This window comes from Macaca thibetana, chromosome 3 (assembly GCF_024542745.1).
Source record: "Macaca thibetana thibetana isolate TM-01 chromosome 3, ASM2454274v1, whole genome shotgun sequence".
Taxonomy (NCBI): Eukaryota; Metazoa; Chordata; class Mammalia; order Primates; family Cercopithecidae; genus Macaca; species Macaca thibetana.
The window spans coordinates 127,241,155-127,267,729 of NC_065580.1; the positions used below are offsets into that span (position 1 = coordinate 127,241,155).

The following is a 26,575-nucleotide window of genomic DNA, read 5'->3' on the forward strand; positions in this document are numbered from 1 at the left end:
TCCATGCGTACTCAAGTTTTTGAAGTCAGTCCTGTGGAATCCAAATATTTAAAAAATGGGAAAATTAGTGAGGTGCGGTGACAAGCACCTGTAGTCCCAGCTACCTGTGAGGTTGAGGCAGGAGGACTGCTTGAACCCAGGAGGTTGAGGCTGCAGTGAGCCATAATTGCACTACTGCAGTCCAGTCTGGGCAACAGAGTGAGACAGAAGGTTCACTTTTTAATAGAATTTTTCTGTTCACTTGAAGATATGGTCAGGACTGCGGCATAGGAAAATTTTTCATAAAATAACTATCTAATCCAATTAATGCTGGAGTTGGGGACAGAAAACGTTTTGGTGACTATTTATTCCTTCACTTGCCGTTACATAAACTATTGCCAGTAGGCATTTACCAACCAGAAGTGTCATCTCAGAGCTACTCACAATGAAAGGTGACGTCTGGGGCTCAGGTGTGTTGAGGTCCCCATGCCTGGGCTATGGGTGCTGAGTGGGACTTACTTGTCCATCCATTTTCTCTATTCCAGCACTGGGAAACTTGGGTTTATCCATCTTGATAAGAGGTCATTGAAATACCACTTGGCAAGAACCACAAATGGAAGAAAGGCCATGAAACCACAGGACAGTACTTGTTCTCAAGGGAATCTTTAGCTTAAGTGGCTCTGTAAAAGAGAAAGTATATTGTTGAAAAATCATTGCAGGTCAGGTGAGGTGGCTCATACCTATAATGCCAGCCACTGGGAGACAAAGGCAGGAGGATCCCGTGAGGCCAGGAGTTCAAGACCAGCCTGGGCAACACAGTGAAACCTCATCTCTACAAAAAATTACGAAATGAGCTGGGTGTGGTAACACATTCCTATACTCCATGCTACTCTGGAGGCTGAAATAGGAGGAACCCTTGAGCCCAGGAAGTAGAAGCTGCAGTGAGCTCTGATCTCACCACAGAACTCCAGCCTGGGTGACAGAGTGAGACCCTGTCTCACACAGACACACACACACACACACACACACACACACACACACACACACACACACACACACACACACACACCCCCTCATCTCAGTCTGTCCAGCCTTGACTAATCAAAAGGGTCTTCTGGTTACAGAAGAAGTATGCTCTTTTATAGGACAGGGAGAGACCAGCAAGCTTGTTCACAGCCTTTTCCTCATCCTCTGCTTAGTTTCCAAGAACCCTCACAGTGAAAACAGAGTCCCTGGGAAAACAACCTAAATCTTTAGGTTACCAGGGGAGAAATATGCCTCCTTTGTCAATTAATAAATGGAACACCTGCCTTAAAATCCAGGGAGTTCTGCTAGAATGAATCACTCCCTAAGACCTTGACCTATGCAGGGAACACGAAAAACTGGAGTTTAACCAGGCGCAGTGGCTCACGCCTGTAATCTCAGCACTTTGGGAGGCCGAGGCGGATGGATCATCTGAGGTCAAACCTGGCCAACATGGTGAAACCCCGCCTCTACTAAAACTACAAAAATTAGCTGGGCATGGTGGTGGACGCCTGTAATCCCAGCTACTTCAGAGGCTGAGGCAGGAAAATCGCTTGAACCCAGAAGGCGGAGGTTGCAATTACTTCTAGAAGAATTTCCATTAGCCCTTTGAAATCCTTCAACATTCATTAAGGTCAAAGAGTTGTCACCTAATTTAATCTGATGGGCATGTGACCAGAGTCTTTCTAGGGAATAGAGACTCCCAAACTGTTCAGCTGGGAAGTGAGGAGATAATGTATTACTCAAAATCAAAGGGAAATGAAAAGAGGCCAACCTAGAGCGTCATTATTCTTTCTTGGCAGGGAATGGATTCCAGAGTCATTCTGTGACCTTTACGTTCTGTGACCTCCTTATTAGCATCTAAAAGCTTCCAGTGTAGGATGCAGCCAGCTAGGTTCTCTTCTAATGTAATAAAATCTGCTTCAGCAAAGCTTATGCAGAGCCATCTCCAGACTCCAGAAATAATAGGCTATAAATTACAGGATCTCCCATTTGATATAATGAAGTATAAGCATGCTCCTGAATGACTCCTCTACATATTACTCTGGGTGACTTGAAGTGAATTTGATACAAGTACTGGAGCGAGCGCAAAGCAGAGCTACATCTAGGATTAATGTGCTTGGGCCCAGCTCCTCACTACTCACCTATGAGTACAGTTCCAGAACCTAAGTAGAGGGTGGGGGAACAAGGCTCCTGGCTTTTTTCCCTAATGCCTGCCATCTCTTTCAGATTTCTTATTTCTTTGCAAAGAAACTAAACAGGCACGACTAAAAAAACTAAACGATTAAACCCTACACAGAGAATCTCCAAAAATTCACAAAATATCATTCAAGACTGTTAGAAAGACAGCCTTGAGGATAACTTGATGTACCAGTGATCTACAATATTTGGGATCATTCCAAATTCCCGTCAAGGATCTGCCTATATCAACACAGGGACAAAGGACCAACCATTCAAATAGGCCCTGCTGCCAAAATGCCATCTCTTCATATTGTTCCATTTAACAAAACTGCAGCCTGTCATCTATCCTTAAGTCCCTTGGCCAATGGTACAGAGCCAGAGTATGCTACTCCCTAGCAGGAAATCAACAGGATGACCTACTAAACACCATTTAGAAGATGCTAAGGCCCATGAATTGCAACAGGAAAGAAAAGACAGATAATTAGTCAGACAGGTACATGCTGGGCCAAAAATGCACTACAACCCCCACCCAATTCTGCCTAATCCTAGCTGGACTGACACCAACGTGATAAGACAGGCCTGTAAGATCTCAAACTAAAACAGAAACTCCTGAACTGGGTTCTTGAGAACCCAGGAAGCAGCAGTAAACCATTAAAGAACAATTAAGGTCTGGAGGTGAGGGGGGAGTTTCAGATAAATGAAATGCTGGTAGAACACAGGGCCCAAAGGAGCAAAATTTAACCTAAGCCCAGGTAGAACCTTGTTTACTAGAGTACTAGGCACGGGGTGTGGCAACTATTCTAACCAAAGAACCAAAGAGGCTCCACTGGGGTTGGGTTAGCAATCCAAGGTATGGCATGCATAGGGCTGGTGGAATTCAGGGGGACTGAAACAAAAGCTTCAGAACCAGAAAGACTATATCTGGGGACAGAGCACAAAACTCTCAAGAGATGAATCTTTGTAAGAGTGAGGCAGAACTATATAGCAGTTTCAGGAGATCTGCTGGTGCCCAGCAAGAGCTCCAAATGGGTTATATGCAGGGACGCAGGCTGTAGTCTCAGAAGAGGAGGTTCAGAAAAGTCATTCAGTCCAAGACCCCAAACTGTGTTCTCTAATAACAGGAATTAAGGCCCCCTAGAGAAATGGCTGACTCCATGTATGGTACAGTATATTGATCCTGGAACATCTTTTTTGCCAGAAAGCAAGGAAGTCATCAAAGTGCAACAGCATCACATCAAAAAGACAGGAGAGTCAACTTGAAGAGATAATTATTAACCTCGATGAGACAATGTAAGCATCCAAAACAATAAAGACAACAATGGCCTGAAATACATCAAATGCAAACAATAATCTATGAGTTCATGATGATATTCAGAAAAAAAAGCTATTAGTCACTAAAGGGAAGGTTACTAGGTCACTAACTTACTACTCTGAAAAGTGACTTAAAATGAGAGGTAGTGTGGAGCTATTTATTCAGTTTTTCCCTTACAAACATAAATTTTTAGGGAGATTAAAGTAGATGAAACAAATCTGGAAAAATGGAGGTAAATGCTTAATCGGAGGGTTGGGTACATGGAGGTTCATCCTATTTCTTTTGTGTATGTTTGAACCCCCTACAAAAAAAGCACAAGACAGAATGTGAGCCAAGCAGCTTAGGGTTTAGGCAAGGCTTCTGCCTACAAGAGACACTAGGATATGAGGGGTAGTTTTAGCCCTGATGGGCTGAGCTAACTGGAGGTATATAGGGAGGTGCTAAATTGCAGAGGTATCATGTTGCCCAGCACTTGATCGAATCCTAGATGCTAGGACTGCTTGGTACCATGCTTCCTAGGTGGTAGATCTGAGGCTACCTACAGAACTTCCTTTGTAGTCATAATTGGCTCAGAAACTACAAAAGGGCTTGCTCTTGAAAATGGAGTTGGTCTTTGTCCATTTCATGCTGCTATAAAAGAATGCCACAGACTGCATAATTTACGAGAAGGAAAAAAGGAAGGAAGGAAGGGAGGAAGGGAGGAAGGGAGGAAGGGAAGGGAAGGGAAGGGAAGGGAAGGGAAGGGAAGGGAAGGGAAGGAAGGAGGGAAAAAGGGAAGGCGGGAAGGAGGAAGGGGAGGAAGGGAAGGAAGGGAAGGAAGGGAAGGGAAGGAAGAGAAGGAAGGGAAAGAGGGAAAGAGGGAAGGAGGAAGGGAAGGAAGGTGGGAGGCGGAGAGAGAGGAAGGGAGGGGAAGGGAAGAGAACGGAAAAACAGGGAAGGGAAGGGAAGGGAAGCGAAGGGAACGGAAAGGAATGGAATGGAACAGAACAGAACGGAACGGAACAGAAAGGAAAGGAAAGGAAAAGGTGAAAGGAAGAAACTATTTCTTGTAGTTCTGGATGCTATGAAATCCAAGGTTGAGGGGCCTGCATCTAGTAGGGATCTTCTTGCTGCATCATCCCACGACAGAAGGCAGAAGGACAAGAGAGTGCAAGACAGCAAGAGGGCAAAAGGGGCTGAACTCTCTTTTATAATAAGACCACTCTGTGATTACTTATCTATTACCATAATAACAACATTAACTCATTCATGAAGGCTCTCTTATTAGGCCCCACATCCCAACTGTTGCATTGAGGATTGAGTTTCCAGCACATAAACTTTGGGGGACACACTTAAACCACAGCAGAGGACTTATGTAATTTCAACCACGAGGAGCTGGGAAAATCAAAGGCATGAGAAAGACAGCAAAGGCTAGGAGAGAAATACGCACAAGTTAAGGAAAAAAGTCACAGTGAATCCTGTAGTGCAGGCTACTTTATCAAAAGCACCTAAAAAAGATCTCATTAACTGCCCCAACTCACCTCCACCCACATCTAAAGGGCCACACACAGCACCACCAAAGGCAGCACAATGAGAACAGCATTCTCCTCAACAGACGAGCTGTGAGTATCCATACACCTAACTCAATAGCTCCAGAACAGCCCTAAAACAGCTCCTCCCTAACCACCACTCAAGTCACCAGCTGGGAAACTATCCAGAAAACTCAAATCCTGACACACCACTACCAAACAAATTAAACGGCAAAGAACAACCCATTTAAACAGCAATGCCAGTTGCTGGGAAAAAAAAGGAACAATGAGTAGAGGAAAAGCAGACCTCTTGGGGTCCACCAAGACCCAGTCTCTCAGCTTCAGCACTTTCAAATGCAGAATCCTCTGGGGCCTGTGGAGCTCCACGAGGCATGTTGTCCTCAAAGATAAATAAGCAGGCAAGCCGGCTAGAAAATTGCTAAGGGTATTATTCTTCAAAGAATCTTTTTAGGGTCAAAGAGGAATGTGTCTTACAGGCTATGTGTATTCCCCACAGATTCTGAGGATGATGTCAGTATCCCTTTCCAGATGTGTTAAACAATTTGCGGTCGCTTGTATTCCTGCCACTGAGTACCAGTGCTTTGCTAATTTGAACTGATTCCAGCTCACACTGACCCCGGCTCCCTGGATCTGGTTGCCATTAGCCAAGACTGTCATCCATACTGTACCCTTTCAAAGAGTCCTAAAAACAGCTCTTCGCCTACTCTTCCAAGACAAGTAAAAATGTCTGCCAAAGAAATGGGGAAAAAAGATTGAGAGAGAGAAAACAATTAACATACTAACAAGAGAGCAAAAAGCGAAGGGGGAGGAGAAACTAGGAAAATCATACATGGGCTCACACCTTTTCCAAAGCTGGGCCAATATTCTTTTGCTTGTGTCTGAATAAGTCACCAATTTTAAACTGCTAATGAAAAAAAAAAGAAAAAGAGAATGAAAGAAGCAGGCCCAGGCCGGGCACGGTGCTAGGATTAAAGTGCCGTAATCCTAGCACTTTGGGAGGATGAGGCGGGTGGATCACCCAAGGTCAGGAGTTCGAGACCAGCCTGGTCAACCTGGTGAAACACCAGCTCTACTAAAAATACAAAAACTTAGCTGGGCATTGTGGCGCATGCCTGTAAACCCAGCTACTCAGGAGGCCGGGCAGGAGAACAGCTTGAACCCAGAAGGCAGAGAATGTGATGACCTGAGATCACACCATTGCCCTCAAGCCAGGGTAATGAGAGCAAAACTCGGTCTCAAAAGAAAAAAAAAAGCCATAAAATAACTCAGATTTCATTAAATACAACCCTAGTGGTGAATGACTACTGGTCAACAATAAAAAAGATGGATTACTCAGAACAGAGATTAAGAGTCCAGTAAGAATCCAGGAATCTTACCCTTAAATAATGAAAGAAATCCTTTCCTTGGAAAGTAATATCCTCTCAGGCCAGGAACTCCACTAGTAGACAGCCTTCTTAAAAAAAACATTTCTGGCCGGGCATGGGTTCACGCCTCTAATCCCAGCACTTTGGGAGGCTGAGGCAGGAAGATTACCTGAGGTCAGGAGTTCAAGACCGGCCTGGCCAACATGGCGAAACCCCATCTCCACTAAAAATACAAAAATTAGCCTGGCATGGTGCTGGGCACCTATAATCCCAGCAACTCGGGAGGCTAAGGCAGAAGAATCACTTGAACCCAGGAGGCAGAGGTTACAGTGAGCCAAGGTCGCGTCATTGCACTCCAGCCTGGGCGACAAGAGTGAAAACTCTGTCTCCAAAAAAAAAAAAAATTCCTTTGGGAAGAACTTCTACATAAAAATCTTCAACATGAGACTGGAAAAAACAGTATGGGATCATCCCCGGACCGTTGGCTTTTACAGTTGGAGCTGTAAGAACAAAAAGAAAAAAGGATGTCATTTAAACACAATATGTAGAAAAGAATAATTATTAAATCTGTATTGGTCTTTAACTTTTATACTTTGATCTTTAATTATGTTATTGTAATTGAGTCCAAAGAAAAATAGTATGAGTAAAATAAAAAGAACACCATAAATGCTAATATTCTGTTTATCAAAGTCTGCAGTGAAATATCCCATTAAATCCAAGTGCAGTGACTCACACCCATAATCCCAGAACTTTGGGAGGCTGAGACGGGTGAATCTCCTGAGGTCAGGAGTTCGAGGCCAGCCTGGTCAACATGGTGAAACCCCAACGCTACTACAAATACAAAAATTAGGCAGGCGTGGTGGCAGGGGCCTGTAATCCCAGCTACTCAGGAGACTAAGGCAGGGAGAATTGCTTGGACTCAGGAGGTGAGCTTGCCATGAGCTGAGATCACACCACTGCACTCTAGCATGGGCGACAGAACAAAACTCCATCTTAAAAAAAACACACACACACACACACACACACACACATACACAAAACAGCTAGCACATGACATTTGCTATGGGGAGACTAGGGATATGATCTTGCTGCAATCCTTCCATTTTAATAATTGCAAACAGTGTGATTCCATTCTGTTTTGTCCCCACTCCACTCCAGAGCCAAAACAAGAAAATCAATTATATTTCTATTTCTTTAAAAACATATCTAACTAAATCATCTAATTAAAAGATAATATGCACGGCTCCATACTAGTAATAAAAACTTCTTATGTCCTGAGTATCATGGACATTTGATGAATGCTTGTTCAGTTGACTGGTGTAGACTTCAATAATAACCTGTTCGATGCATTACGCCACATTAATCTTGCATCTCAAAAGTAGGACAAATATTGTTTTTTCAGTTTTGTCTACCCAAAATGTAGTATTTACACGTATTTAAAAATGGGTTAATAAAAAGAAAATGAGTTTGTTCTAGAGAGTATGAGAATTTTGAAAACATGAATTCTCCTGTCCTGGCACATAATTAATACTTAGAGGCATATTATTTCATGTGAAAGCTACCATTAAAAGAAATTAATGTTAAACGTTACTTCACATAATCTTCTAACCTGACTAAAGACTGAAGACCTACCTCACAAAGCTGATTTATCAAGTTGTAAATCTTCACCTGTTGAATTCATAAGTTCATCTCTGAAAGATAAGAATAATTCACTAGGCAATATTCAGCAAAGTAATATCCACTAGTACATATTTAACATTTCATCACCAAGGGTGGGTGTGAAAAGAAAAGACAGACTGGGCACAGTGGCTCACACTTTGGGAGGCCGAGGTAGGCAGATCTTGAGGTCAGGAGTTCGAGACCAGCCTGACCAACATGGTCAAACCCCGTCTCTACTAAAAATACAAAAATTTGCCAAGTGTGGTGGCAGATGCCTGTAATCCTAGATACTCAGGAGGCTGAGGCAGGAGAATTGCCTGAACCCAGGAGGCAGAGATTGCAGGGAGCCAACATCATGCCACTGAACTCTAAGCCTAAGTGAAAGATCAAGTCTCCATCTCAGGAGGGAAAAAAATAATTAATTACTTAATTAAGAAAAGAAAAGACAATCGGGATGCTTGAGCACAACTAAATCTTCTTTTGAGGTTTCTATACAGTAACCAAACAAAATAATAATTGCAAATGGTCTCATCAGGTACTTCGTGGAGGATGTGTCCTCACAAGTAAACTGGTAACTTTGCAACCCACAGGTCTTTGAAACATATTACAATAATCTTAAATGGGATCCTTTAATATCACATTGCATTCAAGACTATCTTTCTCTACACATCTATAAAAATCATTTATTCCCACATAGGCTTTAAAATCTCAGGCTTAAAAACAAGACATGGATACTATTTTCTTTAGCAAAAGTAGCAGAAAACTGTGAAAGAAAATGTCAATTGCGTGCCAGTCAGGTGAGGGCAGTCTTCACATTTTAAAAGCTAACACCGGCATGACTTACTCAATGTTGGACCCAGATAAATTAAAAAGTAGAAGATAAAAATACCTAAAATAGGCCAGGTGCAGTGGCTCAAGCCTGTAATCCCAGCACTTTGGGAGGCTGAGATCACCCGAGGTCGGGAGTTCAAGACCAGTCTGACAAACATAGACAAACCCCAACTCTACTAAAAATACAAAATTAGACAGGCATAGTGGCACATGCCTGTAATCCCAGCTCCTCGGGAGGCTGAGGCAGGAGAATCGCTTGAACCCAGGAGGCAGACATTGCATGGAATCGAGATCGCACCACTGCATTCCAGCCTGGGCAAGGACAGCAAAACTCCATCTCAAAAAAAAAAAAAAAAAACCATAAAATAACTCAAACTTAATTAAATATAACCCTGGTGGTGAATAAATATTTGTCAACAATAAAAAAATTTATTACTCAGAACAGAGAGGAGAGTCCAATAAGAATCCAAGAGTCTTACCTTTTAATAAAAAAATGAATCCATTCCTTTGACAGCAATATCCTCTCCAGGCCAAGAATTCCATTAGTAGACAGTCTTCTTAAAAAAAATTTCTGGCAGGGCATGGTGGTTCACATCTGTAATCCCAGCACTTTGGGAGGCTGACGCAGGAGGATCATCTGAGGTCAGGAGTTCAAGACCAGCCTGGCCAACATGCTGAAACCCCGCCTCTACTAAAATTACAAAAATCAGGCTGGCATGATGGTGGGCGCCTGTAATCCCACCTACTCGGGAGGCTGAGGTAGGAGAATCACACGAACCCAAGAGGCAGAGGTTGCAGTGAGCCAAGATAACGCCATTGAACTCCAGCCTGAGCAAGAAGAATGAAAACCCCATCCCCCACCACACAAAAAGAGTTCCTTTGGAACGGCCTTCTACATAAAGATCTTCAACATGACACTGGAAAAAAGGGTATGGGATCATCACTGGACCTTTGCTTTTACAGCTTGAGTTATAACGACAAAAAGAAAAAGGGATATCATTTAAACACAATATGTAGAATAGAATAACTATTAAATTTGTATTGGTCTTTAACTTTTATACTTTTATCTTTACTTCTGTTAATATAATTGAGTCTAAAGAAAAATAGCAATAAAATAAAAATATTATTGTTCAAAACATTGAACAATACTCTGTTCAATGCATTACGCCACATAAATCTTGCATCTCAAAAGTAGGACACATACTGTTCTTCCAGTTCTGTCTACCCGTAAATGCAATATTTACATGTATTCGTAATGGGTTAATAAAAAGAAAATGAGTTCATTGTTCTAGAGAGTATGATAACTTTGACAACATGAATTCTCTTGTCCTGGCACATAATTAATGCTTAGAGGCATATTATTTCATGTGGAGGGTACCATTAAAAGAATTCAATGTTAAACCTTAAATAATGACTGAAATAAAAACAACAGCAAAAATGCTAATATTCTGTTTATCAAAGTCTGTAGTGAAATATCCCATTAAAGCCGGTTGTAGTGACTCACACCCGTAATCCCAGCAGTTTGAGAGGCCAAGGTGGGTGAATCACCTGAGATCAGGAGTTCGAGACCAGCCTGGCCAATAGTGAAAACCCATCTCTAGTAAAAATACAAAAAGTAGCCAGACATTGGGGAGGGCGCCTGTAATCCCAGCTACTCAGGAGGCTGAAGAAGGAGAATCGCTTGAGGCGGAGGCTGCAGTGAGCCAAGATCACGGAATTGCACGCCAGCCCAGGCAACAAGAGCTAAACTCTATCTCAAAACAAAACAAAACAGACAAACAAAAAACAGTAAGAGAAAACTGGAGCTAAGTCCTACTCATTGTATTTACTTTCCTAAAATAAAACAACATTATTAAAAAAATTATGGCCAAGCCCAGTGGCTCATGCCTATAATCCCAGCGCTTTGTGAGGCCAATGTGAATAAATCACATGAGGTCAGGAGTTCAAGACCAGCCTGGTCAACACGGTGAAACCTCAACTCTACTACAATTACAAAAATTAGGAAGGCATGTGGCAGGTGCCTGTAATCCCAGCTACTTGGGAGGCTGAGGCAGGTAGAATTGCTTAAACCCAGAAGGTAGAACTTGCCATGAGCTGAGATCACACTACTGCACTGCAAGGGCAACAAAACAAAACTCCATCTAAAAAAAAAATAAAATAAAAAGAACTGCTAGCAGGTGCAATTATTCACAATATGTAGAAATTATTCTTTTCTACATACTGTGTTTAAATGATATCCATTTTTCTAATTGTTCTTATAGCTCAACCTGTAAAAGCCAAAGGTCCAGGGAGATGGGATATGATCTCACTGGTTAGCCTTCCATTTTAGTAAATCTAAACAGTGTCATTCCATTCTGTTTCGTCCCCACTCCAGAGCCAAAACAAGAAAATCAATTATACTTCTATTTCTTTAAAAACATATCAACTAAATCTAATTAAAAGATAATATGCATGGCTCCACACCCTAAAAGAAAACCTTCTGGCCGGGCGCGGTGGCTCAAGCCTGTAATCCCAGCACTTTGGGAGGCCAAGACGGACGGATCACGAGGTCAGGAGATCGAGACCATCCTGGCTAACACGGTGAAACCCCGTCTCTATTAAGAAATACAAAAAACTAGCCGGGCGAGGTGGCGGGCGCCTGTAGTCCCAGCTACTCGGGAGGCTGGCTGAGGCCGGAGAATGGCGTAAACCCGGGAGGCGGAGCTTGCAGTGAGCTGAGATCCGGCCACTGCACTCCAGCCTGGGTGACAGAGCGAGACCCCGTCTCAAAAAAAAAAAAAAAAAAAACCTTCTGTCCTACGTATCATGGACATTTGACGAATGCTTGTTCAGTTGACCGGTGTAGACTTCAATAATAATCTGTTCAATGCATTACGCCAGATAAATCTTGCATCTCAAAAGTAGGACAAATACTGTTCTTCCAGTTCTGTCTACCTGTAAATGCAATATTTACATGTATTTGTAATGGGTTAACAAAAAGAAAATGAGTTCACTGTTCTAGAGAGTATGAGAATTTTGACAACAGGAATTCTCTTGTCCTGGCACATAATTAATACTTAGAGGCATATTATTTCATGTGGAGGGTACCATTAAAAGAATTCAATGTTAAACCTTAAATAATTATTTCACATAATCTTCTAATCTGACTTAAGATTGAAGACCTACCTCCTGAAGCTGTTTAATCAAGTTGTAAATCTTCACCTGTTGAATTCATAAGTTCATTTCTGAAAGGTAAGAATACTTAATATTCACTAGGCAACATTAAGCAAAATAATATCCACTAGTACTTATTTAACATTTCATCACCAAGGGTGGTTTTGATAAGAAAAGACAGGCTGGACACGGCGGCTGATGCCTTTAATCCCAGCACTTTGGAAGGCTGAGGCAGGCAGATCACGAGGTCAGGAGTTCGAGGCCAGCCTGGCCAACATGGTGAAATCCTGTCTCTACTAAAAATACAAACATTAACCACGCATGGTGGCAGGCACCTGTAAGCCCAGCTACTCAGGAGGCTGAGACAGGAGAATTGCCTGAACCCAGGAGGCAGATGTTGCAGAAACAACAATCACACCACAGCATTCCAGCCTGGGTGAAACAGCAAGATTCTGTCTCAATCAATCAATCAATAAAAATGTAAGGAAGAAGCATTTACTGTGCATGTATATGCCTGGTATTATATGAAGCACTTTAGTGTCTTATCAAATCTTCAGGATAGATCTTCAGTTCTCATGACCACAAAAGAGGACACTAAAGCTCAGACAGGAGAAGAGACATGGCCAGCCTGTGCCCCCAGAGCCTACAGTCTTACCACCAGGTGAGACCGTTACACTGCTTCCAGGTATCACATGTTGTGAGATTTTTACTTTAAAATGAACCAAAAAAAAACAAACGCAAAAAAGGCATAAGCTATTAAAAAGTGGGAGAAACACTAAGAGAACCTTAAGCACATAACTAAAAATATTATGGAAATGTTACTGAATTCACTAGCAAATTTAATTCTAGATTTTCATTGAGGAGTAGGTTATATTATTCATGATGAAGAAAAAAATGTTCACTTTAAGTATATTAACATAAATACCATCAATATGGTTTATCATGTTTAAACGTTCACTTAAAGCAATTCAGTTAAAATTCTGCATCTCATACAATTTTATAGTTTGCTAGTAGGTTACAAGTAGTCATCCAAATAAAAACAGTAAAACACATGATGTTTTCCACTGGTTATTGCTCTTTTTAGGTAAGCACTTTGGTTATTGCTCTTTTTAGGTAAGCACTTGATATATACCAACAGACAGAGGATAATAACAAATTGCTAATTTCTTTCATCATTATATAAAGGTGGCTTCAGGATAGAATAGTATAAGTGCAATGACGAATTTGAAATCTAATGTCAACTCAGTGATGCAGCAAGATAAAGGTAGAGACAATAGGGGCACCTTGGTGAGTACTGAATTTTTATTTATTTATTTATTTATTTGGAGATGGAGTTTTGCTCCTTTAGCCCAAGCTAGAGTGCAATGGTGCAATCTCGGCTCACCACAACCTCTGCCTCACGGGTTCAAGCGATCCTCCTGCCTCAGCCTCCCGAGTAGCTGGGATTACAGACATGTGCCACCACGCCCATATAATTTTGTATTTTTAGTAGAGATGGGGTTTCTCCATGTTGGTCAGGCTGGTCTTGAACTCCCGATCTCAAGTATCTGCCTGTCTCGACCTCCCAAAATGCTGGGATTACAGGTGTGAGCCACCACACCTGGATGAATACCAAATTTAATGAAGCAGACTAAGAGAAACAATTCATTTAAAAAAATAACATTTGGCCAGGCACGGTGGCTCACACCTGTAATCCCAGCACTTTGGGAGGCTGAGGCAGGTGGATCAGGAGGTCAGGAGTTCAAGACCAGCCTGGCCAAGATCATGATACCATCTCTATTAAAAATACAAAAATCAGCCAGGCGTGGTGGCTGGCGCCTGTAATCCCAGCTGCTCAGGAGGCTGAGGCAGAGAACTGCTTGAACCCGGGAGGCAGAGGTTGCAGTGAGCAGAGATCACACCACTGCACTCCAGCCTGGGCGACAGAGTGAGGCTCTGTCTCAAAAAATAATAATAATAATAATAATTCAATGAAATCCCTAAGATGAAAGGCTTTGCAATAAATATGTAAATAAATTCCCAATCTCCATGCTGAAAGTTTAAAAGAAATGCTAATAATTAAAGAAACACAACTTTTCCTTAGCTTTGCAGCAATTTAGAAACAGAGAATGTTTCCAATATTTAGACACTACAAAGCACCTGACAAGGAGAAACATGTAAGGAGGCATGACTCACCAGCAGCCCTGGGCCTGTCCATGGTACCCCCATGATGAAGAGTAACTCCACTGTGTAAATGCTCATGAACACAGGATTACAGGAATTTTCCAGTTTAGACATACCATATTTTCTTTCAGACAATTCTTCAACTTGCTTATGTAGATCAGCAATATGATTATTCCATTTCTCTGAAAACTGAGCAAAAGCTGATTCTCAATAATATGTCCCTATGTCAGAGCAGCACTAACATGTAAGAACTTATTTCATATATTTTACATTCTAACAGTCCACATCATTTTACTGCTTTCAAAAAATTTTTTCCCTTTTTTGGTGGTTCTTAGAATTGGTTTAATGAGAGACTATTAGAGAAGTTGAAAAGCAGGAGGGCAGAAAAGTTCAATCAAATTAAACACGGTAACAGGGAGGCCACAAAGAGGAGGTCTCCAGGGGTCTTTTAGCAAACTTCCTAAAACATGTCTCAACTGTGTGGAAATAAGTCTTTACAGCAGCCGGGTGTGGTGGTGCAGGCCTGTAATCCTAGCACTTCGGCAGCAGAGGCAGGCAGATGGCTTTGAGCTCAGGGTAACATAGCCAAAACCCCCCTCCCCACCCCCACCCATCTCTACCAAAAATACAAAACAGCCAGGCATGGTGGTGGGCGCCTATAGTCCCATCTACTCAGGAGGCTGAGGCAGGAGAATCACTTGAACCCAGGAAGCAGACGTTGCAGTGAGCCGAGACCATGCCACTGCCAGCCTGGACGACAGAGCAACACTCCACCTCAAAAAAGAAAAAACAAAAACAAAAACAAGGTTAAAAGGGACCCCAGACCTTAAAGGTACAAGTTTAAGAGGGACCCCTAAGCAAAAAATGCCAACCCTTTTTCTCTCAATCTTTGCAACACCAGGAGGGTGTAACAGTTTTGCAGCCTAGCTGTAGCAGGCTGATGCCCCCAAGATGCCCATATCCTAATCCCGCGAACTGGTGAACATGACCTTGTATGGCAAAAGGGGCTTTGCAGATATAATGAAGTTAAGGGTCTTTGGCTGGCTTGTACTGGCGGGGTTAATGTACTCACCCGGATCCTTATAAGAGCAGAGAAGGTGATGGAGAGGGTGGGAGGTGTAGTGACGGAAGCAGGAAACTCCAGTCATTCAGGACGTGCAGCACAAGCTGAGAAGTGCAGGCCGCCTCCAGGGCCAGGAGACAGAATCTCCTGCAGAGCCTCGGAAGGCAACAACCCTGCTCCCACCTTGCTTCAGTGGGACTTACTTTAGAATTCTGGTCTTCAGAACTGTAAGGGAATACATTCGTGTTGTTTTAAGTCACTGTGTGGTAATTTGCTGCAGCAGCCACGGGAAACTAGTATTGTAGTGAAGCCTCAAAACCCATCTGAAGGGGCTGGGCTCGGTGGCTCATGTCTGTAATCCCAACACTTTGGGAGGCTGAGGAGGGCAGATCACTTGAGGTCAGGAGTTCGAGACCAGCCTGGCCAACGTGGTGAAATGCTGTCTCTACAAAAAATACAAAAATTAGCCGGGAATGGTGGCACATACCTGTAATCTCAGCTACTCAGGAGGCTGAGACATGAGAATTGTTTGCACCCGGGGTTGGGGGGTGGAGGCTGCAATGAGCTGAGATTGCACCACTGCACTCCAGCCTGGGTGACAGACCAAGGCTCCATCTCGAAAACAAAAACAAAACAAAACAAAAAACCCACCTGAAGAAGTTTCCAGTTCTGCCAGGAGTCCCCCACCCAACCCTCAGAAGCAGACATTCCATTGCTGTGGGCCATGGACAGGCAAAACGAAGCACCTCCTCCTGGCAGAGGCCTACCCAGGAGAAACCCAAGGGAAGGCACTGCCGGGCCAGGCTCTCTGCCAAAGCCATATTATGGTGTTTTTTGTTTTTGTTTTTGTTTGAGACACAGTTTCACTCTGTCTCCCAGACTGGAGTGCAGTGGCACAATTTCGGCTCACTTCGACCTCTGCCTCCCCAGTTTAAGCAATTCTCCTGCCTCAGCCTCTTGAGAAGCTGGGATTACAGGAACATAGTACGCCTAGCTAATTTTTGTATTTTTAGTAGAGATGGGGTTTTGCCATGTTGCCCAGGCTAGACTTGAACGCCTTACCTCAAGTGATCCACCTGTCTCAGCCTCCCAAACTGCTGGGATTACAGGAGTGAGCCACCGCACCCAGCACTCACCAAGGCAGGCTTTTTCCAGGGGATCAGTCCTGGTCTGGTCTGGCTCTGCCCACTCTCCCTCTCATCTAGCTGGAATCCCTAGCTCCTTCTCAGTAGAGGAGTGTGGACCCCAACCCCAGCTTGGTATGGTTCAGATCTGCGTTTCACTCATGGAACCTGGCTGCTCCCCAGGCCCTGGAGAAAAACAGGGTCTCTCTGCAGGTATGATACAGGATGGGCCTATCCCCAGGACCCTGTGAGAGGGAAGCCCAATGTCCCACCAGATTGGCAGAGCTGGGAAAGAGAAAGTTTTATGATAGCCCTAAGGAAAAAAAGAGGCAGCAGAGGAAGCAGGACAGCACTCACATGGAACCCATGTCACTGCCTGAGTGAGGTGAGGGAGGAGTGCACCCCAGTGACATGAGGGGGAAGAGAGGCGCGGTTCCAGGGCAGCTTTCCCCCTCATTTCCTGCCATGTTACTCTGATCCCCTCCAGGTGAGCCTGCCCACTTTGTGCCCAGAAGCCTGTAGAAAAACACAGCTCCAAATGGTTATGGCCCCAGGAGTGGGGCACAGCAGGGAGGAGACCTGGACAGAGGACAGGCAGGGGAGGAGGGAGTGGGCCTCAAACTCCTGGAGGGGGCCCTTCTCATGGGTCCTCCTTTTTGGCTTCTCCTTCTTTACCCTGGGCTGATCACCCAGGGAAGAACTGAAGCAAGGTTTCTCACCCTCAGGTCCAAGGGGTTCAACTACCGGACCCTTAGGGAAGTGTGAGCCCCCTGAAAGGATGCAAGTTTTTTTTTTTGGAGATGGAGTTTCGCTCTTGTCACCAAGGCTGGAGTGCAGTGGTACAATCTCACCTCACTGCAACCTCTGCCTCCCGGGTTCAAGTGAATCTCCTGCCTTAGCCTCCAGAGTAGGCTGTAAGGTGTAAGGCCACCAGTAAGGTGGCTGCCACCACGCCTAATTTTTTGCATTTTTAGTAGAGATGGGGTTTCACCATGTTGGGCATGCTGGTCTCGAACTCCTGACCTCAGGTGATCCGACCGGCTCGGCCTCCCAAAGTTCTGGGATCACAGGCGTGAGCCACTACGCTTGGCCACAATGCAAGGTTTTGCATGGAGAGCATGTACATGCCTTTCTGGAAAACAGTCCACAGCTTATTCTCAGCAGGCTCCACAGTCAGAAAAGGTTAGAACTCTTGCTACAGAGCTGTGGGAGCACCTAGGTGAGGGGCCTGCCAAGGGCATTCTGGGGACTACCTGGGCACCCCTGAGCCCACTGTCCCCTAGGCAGGCTGCACTGCTTGGTATTTGCAGAGCTGAGGGGGTGGGGCACGTGGGGACTGTGAAATTGCCCTGAGATGACCCACAGTCCTCAGCTGGGAAGTGAGGGGTGCATCTCCTGCAGCATCCTCCATCCCTAGACCATGGGGCCAGGAGAACTGATCCTTTCAGCAAGTCAAAAGCCTATTACTGACTTCTTCCCTGGCCATGTAGACAGTGAACCAGGGTAGTCATATCAAGTAAATGCCTTGGTCTCTGTCACCGAGGTGACCAGTAGGCATTCCCAGGTGCAGTGAAGGTCCTGACACCAAGATATGCACCTGGCCACCTGAGGAAAGAGAAAGGACTATCCAAGGGGATGGGGCTGAGCTGGGTGTGGAGTGGTCCTTGTGGGTCTTGGTGAATGGGAGGGGGAGCAGCATGATCCAGACCTTGAGGCAGAAGGACAACCAGGAGACAGCCTGGAAAATGTGCTGGACCCACAAGGGCTCAAGGCTGGCCAGAGAGGGAGGTGGGATAGGCTGGAAAGTCCTGAGGTCTGAAGATTGGCCCTGGCAGAAAGAAACCAGGTAAGGTGGGGTGTTACCTGCACCCTGGGGGCCAAGTGCAGGCCAGATCAGGCCAATTACCGGGCCCTTAGGGAGATGTGAGCCCCTTGAAATGGTGGAAGGTTTTTTTGTTTTTTTTTTTTTTGAGACGGAGTTTCGCTCTTGTCGCACAGGCTGCCACTTTTGCCCAGAGCAGGCACCAACATTTCTGGCTCTGGGTGTGACCTCAGAATGGGGAAAAGCCCCAACCCCCACCAGGACCACCTGCCGCCTAGACTACTTCATATGCTGAACCCAAGCCAGGGGCAGGAAGCTAGAATGACACCTAGGTTAATCCCGATAAAGTCCCTGGCTCCCCCCAGCTACGGGGCTGAAGGGGAATTACAGCCCAAACCCCAGATCCTGACTCTCTAACACTGAGCCCTCAGTGCCCACAGGGAGATAGAATCAGCACACTATCCAGATGGGGAAATGGGCTCAGAGAAGTGCAAGAGCCTTGCCCAATGCCCAATGCCCCAGACCAGGGCTCCAGACCCACAGGGTTCTTTTGTCACTGTGTCCAGAGGGCAGCAGCTGCTCTGAGGTACCCACCTGAGCCTGGCAGCTTTCTCCAACTTCGGAAGCCCAGGAGCATGGCCCAGGTCCACAGATGCACCGGCATGAGGTGCGCCCAGAGGGACAGAGGCAGATGAGTTTCGTCTCCTCCACTGGATTGTGAGGGCCTAGAAGGAGACAAGGGTCTGCTTGAGAAGGCACTGAATAGTGAGCAACTTGGGGCGGTTTCCCTCTGGATGGATCTGCAGTGCCTGGATGGAACCTGGCTCAGACAGAGCTCAGTTCTGCAGGTCCCTGAGGCATGGAGAGTTCACAGCTATCAAGTGTATGAGTCTGGATTCAAAGCCAACAAACAGCATGACTCGAAAGTCCCTGCCCTACCTGGATCACTCACCTCTTGGGAGTCACCCTTGCAGGCTCATCAGATACCCAGGCCAGCAGCACAGCCGGCCAGGACCAAGGAAACTTTGGGAGCCTCAGAGTACCCCCAGGTATTCCAACCTAAACCTGGCACCCCTGCCTCTCACCACCCTTCTTCTTGCTTTAACCTCACCCCCTACACAGAGCCTGGGCCACCTAACGTGGCATCAAACAGATGCCTCAATAAATCAGAGTCTAATTTTCGTGGAGAAAAAAAAAAACTTCACAGATATACATGCAAATTCAAAATATATCCTAAAGTACATATAAATTCAATATATATCCAATCATTGTGACTATGACAGTAGAATATTAAAATACTATTTTCAAAATGTATACAAGCTTAATGTTCTATTTATTCAAACTATTCAAAATACAAATCATCAACATAATTTGCCACTAACATCTCATTCAGTCCCTTCACAGGACACATGATTCACTGGGAGTTAATAAATTAGCAGCTGGCAGGCAGTGACACATAGAAAAAATGAAAACCAAGAGGTGAATTAGTTCTGAAATAAAAAGGGTTTTAAAGCTAAGAGAAATCATTGAATTACTAAGTCATTAGCACTAATTTTGAGCCAACTAACTAATTAATATGAGATGACACAGTGTCCTATGTTTTGGCAAATACAAACTATGTTTAAACAATGTCTGTAATGTGACTTTCAAAATGCTCCTGGCTTTACAAAGATGTGATTAAAATGTAGTAATACATGCTAAAACATTTCCCCCTGCAGAGAATGTTGTAACTTTCATCAGTCACACTGAGAGTCCAGAAGATGAAGGAAAAGGTAGTGGATTTCACTGAGAACTTACCAGAGTTGAACTCCCTCACTCTCTGTTGCCCAGCATTGGCAGGTTACGGGACTGGTGGCTGTGGTGTCTCAATGGTCTTTGGTCTCTTAGAAGGTGGAGAATCATCATCATCTTGAAAAAGAACATATGCTCATTACTGAAGGAACTTTCTTAGGTTACAGCCACCTCCGGGTCAATTCCCAACATTCAAAATCTGAGCAGGGCTTTAAAGCTATTTTGAGTATTAATAATTATTTCTGTATTGCGAACTTCAGCATACTTTTTTCTAGTTATATTTGAAATGTTATTCTTTTGGGATGTGCGCAAGTGAATACTGCTTTTTCTTCTGTCTTGCTTCATTACTTTTTAGTTTGCTTCATTTGAATCATCATAAGTCTCCTCCTCAAATAGCTTTCAACTTGCTGCCAAGAACAATAATCTATTTTAAGGCTTTTGAGAAAAAACTTCCAATGAAGACAGCCACCTAAAGTTACACAAATATAGAAGAAACGGGGTAAAATAAAGCTTAGATTGGAAAAAAATATTTAAGATTGTACAAAATTCAAGCACACATAAACAAGGGAAGCTGGGTAATTGTAAGTTCAAAATAATTTTAACAAGTGCAAAATGTGGAGGCTTAAAGAAATAGGGCTGGCCAGGCATGGTGGTTCACGCCTATAATTCCAACACTTTGGGAGGCCGAGGCAGGCTGATTACTTGAGGTCAGGAATTCGAGACCAGCCTTGCCAACATGGTGAAACCCCATCTCTACCAAAAATACAAAAATTAGGCCAGGAGCGGTGGCTCACACCTGTGATGCCGGCACTTTGAGAGGCCAAGGCAGGTACATCACCTGAGGTCAGGAGTTTGAGACCAGCCTGACCAACATAGAGAAACCTTGTCTCTACTAAAAAATACATTACCTGGGCATGGTGACGCATGCCTGTAAACCCAGATACTTGGGAGGCTGAGGCAGGAGAATCGCTTGAACCCGAAAGGCAAAGGTTGCGGTGAGTCAAGATCGCACCATTGCACTCCAGCCTGGGCAACAAGAGTGAAACTCCGTCTCAAAAAAAAAAAAAAGAGAACAAAAATTAGCCAAGAGTGGTGGCACATGTAATCCCAGCTACTTGGGAGGCTGAGGCAGGAGAATTGCTTGAACCTGGGAGGCTGAAGTTGCGGTGAGCTGTGATCGCACCACTACGCTTCAGCCTGGGTAACAGAGTAAAACCCTGTCTCAAAAAAAAAAAAGAAAGAAAGAGAGAAAGCAAGCAAGAAAGCAAGCAAGCTACATTATTTATGAAACAGATACTGTTGACTCGGTCACAAGAAAGTCTGTGTATAAATGAGCAGTGAGATATTCAAGCACAGCACACACACACTACTCAGGACAGCTATCCTGAGTTCCATGCTTACTTCCTTCTGGATACACCAGCAACTCAATCTGCTATGATCCTGCAATACATCTCTTGTTAAAATTAGAGACATCTGGGCCAGGCACAGTGGCTCATGCCTGTAATCCCAACACTTTGGGAGGCTGAGGCAGGTAGATTACCTGAGGTCAGGAGTTCGAGACCAGACTGGCCAACATGGTGAACTGCTGTCTCTATCAAAAATACAAAAATTAGCCTGGCCTGGTGGCATGTGCCTGTAATCCCAGCTACTCGGGATCCTGAGGGAGAAAAATCGGTTGAACCTGGGAGATGGAGGTAGCAGTGAGCCAAAATCGTGCCACTGCACTCCAGCCTGGGTGACAGAGCAAGACTGTCTCAAAAAAAAAAAAAAAAAAAAGAAAGAAAGAAAAAAAAATAAATTAGACATCTGGATCAAATCAGCTGCCTCTGTCATCGTCTAGTCCCGCAAAGTGTCAGGTAACGTCCTATTAAGATTGCTGCTCACATATCTATAAAATACTGAAAATATCATTTTAAAAAATCTTTTTTTTTTTATTTTGAGACGGGACTTTTGCTCTTGTTGCCCAGGCTGGAGTGCAACGGTGCGATCTCGGCTCACTGCAACCTCCACTTCCTGGGTTCAAGCAATTCTCCTGTCTCAGCTTCCCGAGTAGCTGGGATAGAAGGCATGCACCACCATGCCCGGCTAATTTTGTAGTTTTAGTAGAGACAGGGTTTCTCCACGTTGGTCAGGCTGGTCTTCAACTCCCGACCTCAGGTGATCCACCCACCTTGGCCTCCCAAAGTGCTGGGATTACAAGCGTGAGCCACCGCACCTGGCCAAGAAACCCTTATTTAAAAACAAGCCAGGTGTGGTGGCTCACGCCTATAATCCCAGCACTTTGGGAAGCAGAGGCCGGTGGATCACTTGACATCAGTAGTTTGAGACAAGCCTGGGCAACATGATGTAACCCCATCTCTACTAAGATATATATATATATATAAAAAAATTTAGCTGGGTGTGGTGGTGGGCACCTGTAATCCCAGCTTCTCAGGAGGCTGAGGCAGGAGAATCGCTTGACCCTGGGAGGTGGAGGTTGCAGTGAGCGGAGATCTTGCCACTGCACTCCAGCCTGGGAGACAACAGCAAAACTCCATCTCAAAAAAAAACAAAAACAGACCCAATTTCAAAACAAAAAGAAAAGCAAAACAAAACACAAATGTGGTACGGAAATAAAAATAATTACCGTGTTAAACACAGCTTCGTAGAAAATAAAAGACCACTCAAATACAGTAAGCTGTCTTTTTAGACACATATTAATTGTTATTCTTATTTTACAGCTTTAGAAACAGGCTCAGAGAATGTTATTTGATTGGACCATGTTGTATCTCTGGACAGTGCAGCTGAGATCAGACTTCATGTGTAACTCCACTAGCCTACCAGGGTGCCTCTCGCAAAGGTAAGAAATGTAAATTTGGCCTAATATACGAAGTTGCCACAGCAGCACTGGGTCAGTTCTACATACACTACTTCTATGTTCATCAAGGGAAACCTTACAGGAAAGTGAAAATGTTTCTAGAAGGTGATTGGACACCAGCACATTTGCTTGTTGCCTTTGGGCTCTTCTTCTCAGGCCAACAGTAACCTGAAATTATTGACTGACTATTCCAGTCAACTGGAGAAAATGGTACCAAGGTCGCCAACATCAGACAAATTCACTTAAGGACCTATCTATGTACTTTGAAAGACAAAACTGCTTGTGAAGGATACTGTATTTCAGAAAAACAGAATCATATTAACAACTAATAACACTGTAAAATGCTGATGTGTTGAATGCTACTTTAGAAAAACATGTTCAAATCTAGGGGAAAAAATTGAAAACTACATATATAGCTAGCTAGCTAGTTAACTATCTAGAGACATGCTTTCATTCCTGGCCTCAAGTGGTCCTCCTGCCTCAGCCTCCTAAGTAGCCTGGGCCACAGGTGGACACAGTTACACCTGGGTTTTTTGTTTTGTAGAGACAGGGTTTCACTACATTGCCCAGGCTGGTGTCATACTTTGGAGTCTCGCTGTGTTGCCTAGGCTGGGGTGCAGTGGTGCAATCTCGGCTCACTGTAACCTCCGCCTTCTGGGTTCAAGGAGTAGCTGGGACTACAGGCATGTGCCACCACACCCGGCTAATTTTTGTACTTTTTGTAGAGACTGAGTTTCACCATGGCCAGGTTGGTCTCAAACTCTTGACCTCAGGTGATCCACCCACCTCGGCCTCCCAAAGTGCTGGGATTACAGGCTTGAGCCACCGAGCCTGGCCAAGCACTTTCTTGTTATTAAACAGCCTAACCCAGGCGGGGCACAGTCCCTCACGCCTGTAATCCTGACGACTCTGATGGCCAAGGTGAGAAGACCGCTTGAACCCAGGAGCTCGAAACTGGCCTGGGCAACACAGCGAGACCCCCATCTCTACAAAAATTAGGCACGTGAGCACCGCCCCCGGCCAATTTTTGTATCTTTTGTAGAGACGAGGTTTCTTCATGTTGCCCAGCCTGGTCTAGAACTCCTCCCGCCTCGGCCTCCCAAAGTACTGGGATGGCAGTTTTATTTGGCAGTCCCTCCCTGTTGCACACTTAGGTTTTTTTTTTTACGTTTTTAGACAGGGTTTACCTCAGTCTCGCAGGCTGGAATGCTGTGGTGGGACCATAGCTCATTGGAGCCTTGAACCTTGGGGTTCAAGTAGCTGGGGGGCTGAGGTAGGACTACTGAGACAGGGTCGCGCCATGTTGCTAGACTGCTCGTGGCCTGAAGGGATCCTCCCGCCTTGGTCGCGCCTGGACATATTTTTGTATTTTTGACCGACATAAACACTGCGCTGGGTCAGAGTTTGTCAACTACCCTTCTCCAGCCAGCAACACACAGGACCTGGAGGGGAGGTCGCGGTTACCAGGCTCCACTCTCAGGAGAAAACTGCTCAGCTACTGACACTACCAACTCCGTGACACCGCCGAACACCCCAGCCTGTGACGTCGCCCCAAGGCCCATCCTTGTGACGTCACCGAAGGCGCGCGCTTGTGACGTCGCAGAAGCCCGCTACTCACGCGGAGCCGATCGGAACTGGCGACGGGGCTGCGGGTTTTCCAGGAGCGCTTGTGCGCGGACGGCTGGCCACAGGCCGCCGGGGGGATATAACCGGCAGCTGAGCTGGCATTTTTGTGTCTGCAAGCTTCGGCCCGGCTGCCGCCGCCCATAAGCTACCGGGAGGAGCTTTACGACTTCCCCGCCTGCAGGGCCGGGCGTAGCAAGGACCAGACGCGTCACGAGCAGGCGCTGCGCCCCAACCGGCCGGCTCCTGGCGGGCCCGTTGCGGAGAAGCTCCTCAATGGCCAGCGGCAGCTGCAGCCTCCGCCGTGCACTCGTCTTACCTGATCCCGGGTACGTGCATCCCACAACACCTCCCCCAGCCAGGGCCCGAGGACCCCCGGGAGCGTCCCCCGCCACCTGGCGCGGCTCATCCTGGGCAGGGTAGGCCCCCTCTGAGGTTGCCCCGCATTAGGGAGCTGCATCGCCGAGCTCGACCTCTCAGGGGCCGTTGTAATCGCATTAAGCCTTTGAAACTTTGTAGCGGTGTAAAAGGGGCTAGAAAACGAAGAAAACATCTTTTTAAAAATATAAGCGATCGGTCGGGCGCGGTGGCCCACGCCTGTAATCCCAGCACTTTGGGAGGTCGAGGCGGGTGGATCACGAGGTCAGGAGTTCAAGACCAGCCTGGCCAGCATGGTGAAACCCCATCTCTACTAAAAGTACAAAAATTAGCCGGGCGTGGTGGCGGGCGCCTGTAATTGCAGTTACTCGGGAGGCTGAGGCAGAGAATTGTTTGAACCCGGAACCCGGGAGGCGGAGGTTGAAGTGTGCCCAGATCACACCACTGCACTCCAGCCTGGGCGACAGACCGAGACTTTGTCTAAACAAGTGTGTGTGTGTGTGTGTGTGTGTGTGTGTGTGTGTGTGCGCGCGCGCGCGCGCGCGCGACAGACCGAGACTTTGTCTAAACAAGTGTGTGTGTGTGTGTGTGTGTGTGTGTGTGTGTGTGTGTGTGTGCGCGCGCGCGCGCGCGCGCGCGCATGCGAGTATGCGATCGAGCCCGGGAGGTTGAGATTACAGTGAGCCGAGATTGTATAAAAGATCAAGCACGGGAGGTTGAGGTTACAATCAGATGAGATTGCGCCGTTGCACTCCAGCCTGTGTGACAGAAGGATACTCTGTGTCTCAAAACTTACATGCAAGTGAGAGCTTTTCTTCCAGCGCTCATGCTCAGACTGAAGAAAGTAATTGGACCGGGCCCAGTGGCTCACGCCCGTAATCCCATACTTTGGGAGTCCGTGGCGGTGGATCGCTTGAGCTCAGGGGTTCCAGACTAGCTTGGGCAACATGGTGAAACCCTGTCCCTACAAAAATACAAAAAATTAGCACGCGCTTGTAGTAGTCTCTGCTGCTTGCAGGGCTGAGGTGGGAGGATCGCTTGAGTCCAGGAGGTGGAGGCTGCACCTCCTGGGCTCAGGCAATCCTTTTCAGCCTCCCAAAGTGCGGGGATTACACTGTATTTTAATGCTTTTTTTGAAAATGGAAACTTTTACAGGCAATTCACTTCCTTCAAGCTAATGATAAGGAAATGATGCTATTCTGTTTTGTTTTCTGTTTGTGTGTGTGTATGTGTGTGTTTTCTTCTTTGAGACAGGGTGTTGCTCTGTTGCACAGGCCAGGTGCAGTGGCTCATGCATGCCTCTAATCCCAGCTACACAGAAGGCTGAGGCAGGAGAATCGCTTGAACCCAGCAGGCAGAGGTTGTAGTGAGCCGAGATCGCACCACAACACTAATGCCAACATGCCCAGCTAACTTTAGCATTTTTTTTAGTAGAGACTGTGTTTCACCATGTTGGCAAGGCTGGTCTTGGACTCCTGACCTCAGGTTATCCACCTGCCTTGGCCTCCCAAAGTGCTAGGATTACAGGCATGAGGCACTGTGCCCGGCTAATTTTTGTATTTTTAGTAGAGGCGGGGTTTCACCATGTTAGCCAGACTGGCGTTGAACTCCTGGCCTTAAGTGATCCACCTGCCTCAGCCTCCCAAAGTGCTGAGACTACAGGTGTGTGCCACCGTGCCCGGGCCCCCTTTATTCCTTACAATCATGCAGTTCTAACTCAGC

The 26,575-nt window shown here is 45.5% G+C and overlaps 1 long non-coding RNA gene across 1 annotated transcript; it reads right to left on the reverse strand.

The window, feature by feature from the left end:
- Positions 1 to 11,663: 11,663 nt before the first annotated feature.
- LOC126950273 (uncharacterized) lies at positions 11,664 to 24,404 on the reverse strand. The gene is made up of 7 exons (XR_007724128.1): positions 24,040 to 24,404; positions 20,002 to 20,112; positions 18,799 to 18,929; positions 15,268 to 15,483; positions 14,208 to 14,384; positions 12,041 to 12,103; positions 11,664 to 11,809 (listed from the first exon to the last, which is right to left on the reverse strand). It is a non-coding gene; the product is annotated as an uncharacterized LOC126950273 (long non-coding RNA).
- Between the last annotated feature and the right edge of the window lie 2,171 nt (positions 24,405 to 26,575).